We start from the raw sequence: 8,313 nt of genomic DNA on the forward strand, positions 1-8,313 counted from the left end.
TCGCCGGCGGGCTCAGCCTCTCGCCGAAGCCGCCTTTGCTTTTGGAAATGCTGTCCTTAAAGGCGTCTCTTATGCCCCGGGCGAGTGCCTGCCCCCGGCGGCCCCTGTGCGTGCCGGGGCAGTGGAGCCGGCCTCAGTGCGCCCCGCGCTCCGGGACGGGAGAGAGCTCCCGGGGTGGGATCCATGATGCCGTCCCTGGCGCAGCAGCGCTTTGCCCACCCGCTGCTGGGAGACACGGCACCTCCGACAGCTGCCCGAGTCCCGTCCGTGCCCAAGAGCCGCATCCCTTAGTGCCATCATCGTTTTCCCTTTAAAACTCCTGGAATGCGACATTCAAGGCGAGCCAAATTACAGCCTTAAAAGATTAGTCAGACAAGAAGACATTTTGCAGGATATATCCTCTATGTCATCTCATGGGCAATGGAAAAAATTGTCACAAACCACTTGTCTCAGAGCCTTTAAAAATTAAGTGTCTTATCTTATTGATGTCTTCCTTTCCCTCTGAACAGTATGACAGATTGCAGATGCATTTTTTTGGGAACAAGCAGTTAAGTGGAATGCCCCTAAACCCAACTTCTGTTCTTATTGACATCCTCCATGGAAGGAGAGGGATTTCAGCTCCTATTTCAGCTCCCGCTGTTGAATATTGTATCAGTTTCGTGTTGTTACCACATGCTCCCTCATAATGATGTTTGGCAGGTTTTAATATACCTATGAGGTATACTAATAGAGTAATTATTTTTATTCTGATTCACAATTATTTAGGCTCTTATTGCATATTATTATCTACCTAGGGGAAAATTCATCCCTGCAATTCATTAGATTATTTATCACAGTGCTTTTAAGACAAACTGGGTGCCTCGGGGAGGATTACCAGCCTGCACAGCAGCATTGCTTATCCCACTCCTCCTGCACAGGCAGCTCTGTGCAGTTAACATGCAGACTCTGAAAGGATAACTGCAGTGCTTGAATTGATATGCTATTTTCTCCTTTGCCACATCTCACAGGACAATCACAGAGTAATTATTGATTTTGAGGTAAAGCACTTTTAAATTTTAAACCAGCAAGGAATTACTTCAGAGAAACCTATGTAGAACAAGATTAGCAGGATTCATCTTTCAGAAACACATCCATCTCCACCTCGTTGTTGAAGCCTCCCCTTCCTTTTCAGCCTGACTCGAGGGGAAGGCTGCATCAGCCTGCATTAGAGCCACAGCTTTCCTGTAGCTGTTCAAGTACTCAGAGTCACTTCTCTCTCCCTCCTTCCCTCTGACTTGTCTGTTCTTACACAAGGCTCTCAACTACTGTCATCAAAGAACAAGAAGTTTACAGATCCCAGGACAAAGTACTGGCTGGGGCAACATACCAATATGCAAACCAAAACAAATTTTACAAAAAGTAAGACTTCAAGGTAGTTGAGGAACTACTCACAGCTGAAAGAAGGAGCCGTTAATGACAAGGATGGAGGCACAAGCCAGGGCAGCCACACCAGAAGAAAGTTCCCATATAAAACCTTTAGGCTGTTTGAAGGCACGGTAAACTGATGCAGACAGAACTATATAAGTCAAACCATTTTTGCCTTATTGCAGCAATTCCCATAGTTTCTGTAGATTGTCACCTGGTGCAACATCACATGTAAGTCGCTGTACCACTGAGCACACAGGCTTCACAACAAGCAGCAGAAGAAAAGTTCACAATAGCTTCACAGGCTTCAAGAGTATATTTCATTTAGATTTTTTTTAAGACTAAGCATGTACTTGGCATAGTTACACTCATTATTAGTTACACTTGGGGTACTGGGTTTGTATTTGGTAGCTTCAGTGATGGCACTCCTGCAGTCTGAAGCAGGGAAGGGCTGATCACAGCACATCCACCTTTGGTAAGCTGAGCACTCACAACCCACAAGGACATTTCCATGAAAACCACTACAGTTCACTCTTCTCCTCTTACCTTATTTTCCAAAGGCAGCACTGCAGTCTGCAAACATCTGTCCAATATTCAGGTAGTAGCTGACCAGCACCATTAAGGATTGATATTCTTCACCTGCCTCTGTATCAAAGATCATAAACACCCTCCTTGTTTATTGAACTGTCCCTTGGTGGCCATACACAGCCCCACTGTGCTCTGGCAACAGGGATCTCCTGACTTCTTGTAGACTGTACTCCCCCAGAAGTGTGAGGGCAGCAGGGAAGGCAGATCACCTGTGGTAGAGGCAGAGCAAGGGGGTTTCTCTTACTAAGGCCCATTGTGTCCTGAGGAGGAGGTTGGTGAAGACTCCGAGGTCTTTGGAGCAGTTGGAAAAAGGAAGAGTGTCCTACAGGGACATGCAGGCAGGGACCACTGCAGTGGATGGTATAGAGAGAAGCAAAGGTATGACAACACATGTTTTTTGTGAGACAGTCTCACCGCCTTGCTAGGGAGAACATTAGGGAGATTCCCTCTTTTCTGCTTGCAGGAGTATCAGCCCTCCCTGTGGGTCAGCCCAGTGAGGAGCTAGGGCAGCCCTGAGGACTGGCTTGTCTGCATGGGGAGCTGTGTCCACTCTCCCAAGAAATGGGTCATTGGAATCCTTTGTGCTCCAAGTGCTCCAGCAGATCCTGTGCACAGCTGGGCCAGGCATGCACTGTGAGGCTGTTCCTGGAGGATTGGCTCCTGCAGTCTGGGCACTGCAGGTCAGTAACCTCCACCTGTACTTTGTGACTGCCAGGTCTCAGCAGCTGCCTGGGCTTGCTTAGTGGGAAAGACACATTAAGTCTGTCTTGACCAAGACAATGCAGAAGAGTTGACATTGGTACCTGGTCCACTCCATGCTTTTAATGGCAATAGTGGTTTTCTTGCTTCACTCTATAAGGTGTTGGGATTTCTTTAGATTTTGTAGTTTGTTTGGGTTTTTTTAATTCAGGAATTTTGACTCTGGCAGCCTATTGTGTTTGTTTCTGTGAAGAACCCAAGTGTAGTGTTGAGTCCCCTGTAACATTCAGCAGCATTTGATGTGCTTTTGTGCTTGATGTGCTCCTGGGAGACTTCATTCTGCATTCTGCTAAGCTCAGAAGGAAGCACAGCTGCACACAAATCTGTCTGTACCAGTGAAGCTGGTCAGCATGACCTGGCATTTCCCAGAACAAAATAAACCTCTGGGATCAGTGATTGAGACTGGAGGAATCTGTCTATGGCCAGAGTGAAGATGAAGGTGGAGGGGGTGTTGGAGCAATACCTGTACTCCTGAGAAAGTGAAGATTTTTTGTATCTTGAAATAATAACTGAATAAAAGGTGAAAGGAGAGCACAATTCCCTGCCCTGCAAACTGCCTTACAACCTCCCTGCCCTATTGCCCTGTGTCTCCAGATCTTTGGGCAGCTTCTCTCTCCCTCCAGTCCCTGAATTTTGGCTGGAGTTTTGCAGGGTCTAAATTAAGTCAAACCCAATGGGGCTGCATTGTGGGAGCTCAGGCACACTCAGGCACACAGGTTAAGGCAAATCAATACAAGCTGCGCTTGAAAGCCTAAAATGGGATGTGCTCCAACTGTGAAAAGATCCTGGGGACTGCTGCAGAGGGTTGCAGTAGATTACACCTTACTGATGCTGGAGGAGGCAGAAGAAAGTGCTGAGTGGCCTCTCTGCTCCTTCCCAAGGGTTTGTCCTTTAGTGTCACGGAAGTGACTTCTCCTTTCAGCAGTAAATTGCAGGTGCTGTGTACTTTTGGCTTTGCACACAATTAATTGTAGTACTGGGTCTTGATTGCATTTAGCAGACAGTCTAGAAATAAAGAAGTGCTTTACTTAGCTCCCTTAACAGAGAATGAGAGAAGCTGGTGCTGTCAGCAGGTATCTCCACCTGGCTCTGTTCTCTGGATGTCATCTTCTTACCTTGTTAGAAGGCACAGCCTCTCTGTCAGGGCCAGTACTGCTGGGAGGAGAACCCTGTTCAAGGCTCAGCTACACTATAAATCACTACAGACATCAGTTTTCCCTTCAGTAACCTGCCAGCTTTTGGAAAACACTTCAGGTGTGTAAGTGAAAATGTTGCACCAGAGCTGTGAGTGGTTGGTTTGCCTCTTTTCCCCCCACCCATCATCTTTACTTGTAGTGGCACTTGGGGAACTGGGAGATGACTGCAAATTTCTGCACACATGTACAATGCAGGCCCTGAGCAGAGCCCAGTCTCTGCAGTTGGGGTTTCCATGACAGGTATTTTGAGCAGGTGTGAAAGTCAAGAGCACCCAGCTTGTTTGCACCTGGGAAGCATAGCAGTGAATAACACCAAACTGGGGCCTTGAGATCAGGAGGGTTTCCTGCTCACCCAGAATGAGCCATGTTGTTTTGATGAAAAGAAACCTCATAAAGAGCTGGAATAATTAAGAGGAAAGGTGTCTGTTGTGCCATTGCTCATGATTTTTGGGGATAGCAGGTGGAAGATACCTCAGCAAACTGAATTCCAATCCTCTTGTACAAATACTCAGCACATGCCATTCCATGACCATGAAGCAGACACCCCTGACCAGGAGGGATACCACAGAGTGAAGGCTTTTCCCCATAACTATGGATGCACTCATAGTGTGTTACTAGGCTGCCTGTACATTCATCTGCCTTCAAACAGTGCTTGTGCAGAAAAGCAAAGTGGCTGTGGTGACTCCTTCGCTTTGAAAAGCATCTTATTATTTTGCTGTGCAGCAAACAGTGAAAATACCTGAGCTTATGTTCAGCAATGTGTGGGATCAGAGCAGGCACCTGAGCCTGCAGGGTTAATAGTACTGTGTATGAGGAGCTCCATCCTTGATCCAGCAAGATCTTTAAAGGCATGCTTATCCTTAATAATAGCAGTAAATCTTTTATAATCAAGGCTTACAGTTATCTTTACATTCTTAAGTATCTCGCTGCTTGGAGAAATTAATACTCAAGCCCCTGATTTTTATGCTATTTAAGAAGTAAGCTTGCTTGGTGCAGGCATTGGGATGGATCCAGAGAGTGCCACTGTGCGCTGCATAGCCTGGCTGGGGCAGAGAGGGCTTGGAGGGGCACAGAGGTGTGAGAGGAGAGACACAGTGGGGCTGGGAATAGAGAGGGTGTCTGTTGTGCAAGCTATGCTGTAGAACTGAAATGTGGGATTCAAAGATGTCCTTAAAGTAGGAGGAATTTCCTCCACTTAAAGTCCATTCAGACTTATGTTAGAGTGAAAGAATGGAAAATGGGTGGATGGCAGGAGTCAAGACCCTCAGACCTACCCACACATCCCCAGTCACATAGTTCTGATAAAAGAGAAGCAGCTGCCTGTCCTGTCACACCAATGTAAGTGCTCCTTCCTTGAGCATCTGCCTGTGAGCAAAGCAACTCCCTAAAACTCACCCTAAGATAACAGTTTGAGTCTTAGGATTTGTGTCTTGTACTTTCATTCATGTCTTTTGCCATTGCTTCCTTCTTGTGACTTATGACAGCTCCAGGTGCTGCCTGACCTTACTGGAGGTGAGAGTTGAGACAGGAAATATCCAAGTGGCTTCTGCTTTCCTGCTCTGTAATTCCTGTGTGCTAGTCTGTCTTTCTGCCATGTCTTTTCTCTACCCCTCTATTTCCCCCCACCTCCTTCAGCCTTTCCCCCATTTCTTATCCTCATGCTGAGCTCTTTGCCTGGATAGGAGGATGGGCACAATCTGCCTCTGTGTCTGAGGGTTGGAAGGGCACCCCACCAGTGTCTGACACAGCTGAGGAGAAGCAGTTCAATGGCTCCATTATCCAGGAGGGCTCCTGACTTTGTCATGCAGAGCTCTCACTGTGACCATGACTTGTAACATTTGCAGTCCTCCATTTGCCAGGAGACATCATAGCACCCTCCCCGACCTGTGGAGGTCTTTGCCAACACTTAGCCTGTCCCTTGGGAGAGCACTGCTGCCCACCCAGCTCTGCCTGGGCAAACCAGAATGGCCCTGACAGTAGTCTGTGAAGAGCTGTGTTGCAAACAGGGAGACATTTCACACCCCACACCTTCGGCCAAAGCCTCTCCCACACCAGTCTGACTTCCCCAGGGGACATCTAGAGTAGTTTGTACTTTCAAAAGAAAATAACAGACACTCCTAACTGTGCACACAAGTTTCCTTCTAAAAGGAAATTTGGAAGAATGTTCATGATGCTGTTTAGTTGTCACTGGTGTGCTGGGTATGAGAAGGAAGATGGGAGAAGAATGAACACAGACTAGGTCAGGCAGCATAGCTCAGTTATGGTCACCTATACAGAATGAGCCTTTTTCTCCAGTTCTTATATAAGAAAGGTTATGCAGCGGCTCAGAACCACCACTGATAATTAATCATGTGAAGCAAACTGACATAAAGATGAGGTACTAAAATGACAACTGTTCTGGCATTGGTGCTGCATGACTATCAATGCTGAAGATAATAGCACTGTTGGGATTCCCACTGTCTGCCTCCCTGTGCCTAACAGAAGTGCCCTCCACCTTGGTGAAATTAAAAAGCTTTCTAGGCTAGATTTTCACTAGGTCAGTGAAATAAAAAGGATTTTGCAGTCAGCTTTCTCTGCAAAGCAGCAAACATTAGTAGGGCACACGGAATGGGGAAGGAGCTGGAGGCAGCACATAGGCTGGTCATTGGGTAGCTCACAGCATCCAGCAGCTCGAGCTGCAGCAGCAGGAGACACTGTGGTTGGAAAGAACAGAAGGACCAATCCCAAATGCATCATTCCCAAATCATGCCCTGAAGTCTGCAAGGCCCTGCTGATGAATGATGGTGGGGCCCTCTCTCCTGCCTGGCCCCATCTCAGCTGTTTGACAGCCTGGTACAGGCAGTCCTGCTCACCCGGGGGGGAGGTGGCACATAAACAGCAGCTCAGTGAAGCAGCTCTCATCAATGCTGGGCTTCATCACAACACCCTGGTAATTAACAGTCCAGTGCTGGTTTTTCTTTGTTTCTAGCCTATACATTATTTGTACTCCCACTTGCTCCATCTCTCACCACCACAGGGGTTAAACTGTCCCAGCAGGCCACAAGCCTCCCTCTCCACACTGCACTGATTCAGACCTTCCCCTGCAGACACATCCCCACACATTACAAAATAATTGCTTTTTCTCGAGCTCTATTAACCAATTTTGAGAAAGAGCAAAGAAACAGTTGAAAAAGCAGTGATTTATATGATCAAAGCACTGGGGCAACCCACTTGCAAAAAGCTGCTTCTTAATTATTCCTAGAGTGAGTTAGAGGTAAAGAAACAGCAGTACATAAAAACCAGCTCTTCCCTTTTGATCACTACTGTTTGAAAACCTGTGTGCTGCTCAGGAGGTCTTTCTCTTTCACAACCCCAATGGTTTAGTACTTCAGGTACCACCAGGTCATTTCTATTTATGGACATCAGAAATCTCACCTCTAGGTTGCAGGAGTAGAGGACAAAACAGAACCTCAAGAGAGCTTGGTCACTGAGTTCTGGGCCTGGAGGCTGCTTTCCCTCCTCTGCAGGTCCTTGCAGTCCCAGAGTACCCTGACAACTGCTGCTGTCTAGCACAAGGGGAGGAGGAGAGGGGTGCGGCAGGAAGGATGAAGATCATGGTCTCCAGCAGCAAGAGTCAGTCTCACGTATTCACCCCCAGCAGCAGCACGATGTCACACTACACAGGGTACAAAGGGGAAGACAGTCACTAATCTTGTCACTTGACATCTTAAACTAAGTAACATTAAAAACAGGTCATTCCTCTTCCCCAGGCTTTGATCGCATTGACTCCACTGATGACTCCAAGACTGATTTCTAGTCAAGTCACCAGACTGATATTTGGGCTTGTGTTCTTTCTGACTCTTGGCTATGCAGCTGGAAATGGGAACATGTGTCCTGCAAGCTTAGAGGCAGAGCAAATTTAGTTAGCTGCACTTTCTTGACCGAAGATTATAATATTCCTTTCTTGTGCTAAGTACCTCAGCTCCCAAAAGGAGTCAAGCTAAGTTGTCTCTGTTTTGCTCTGCCCCTCACTTTTGGCTCAGAGTTCTGGGTTCCCCCAGAGCAAAATCCCAGTTCCAAACCAGAAATGCTGCCGTGGTGTGGGCCGTGACTGTATCTGCCCTTATGTTTCTGATTTTGTGGGAGAGCATTTTCTCAGTGCATGTAGGTGCCTCAAAAACAGTTTTGACTATCCAGCCTGAGAGGAGAATGGTTTGACTTCCAGCCAAAATGAGGGTCTTGTGATCCAAAAGGACTGTGCTTGGGGGCCTGCCAAATCAGCAAATGATCTGCTATAAAGCATCAAGACAGAGTTGGCTGCACAGGCAGGCAGCACAGTCATTCATTGAAAGCTGCAGACACACTCCATTGCAGCGGGGAGACCAGT

Source organism: Geospiza fortis, unplaced genomic scaffold (genome assembly GCF_000277835.1).
Source record: "Geospiza fortis unplaced genomic scaffold, GeoFor_1.0 scaffold101, whole genome shotgun sequence".
NCBI lineage: Eukaryota > Metazoa > Chordata > Aves > Passeriformes > Thraupidae > Geospiza > Geospiza fortis.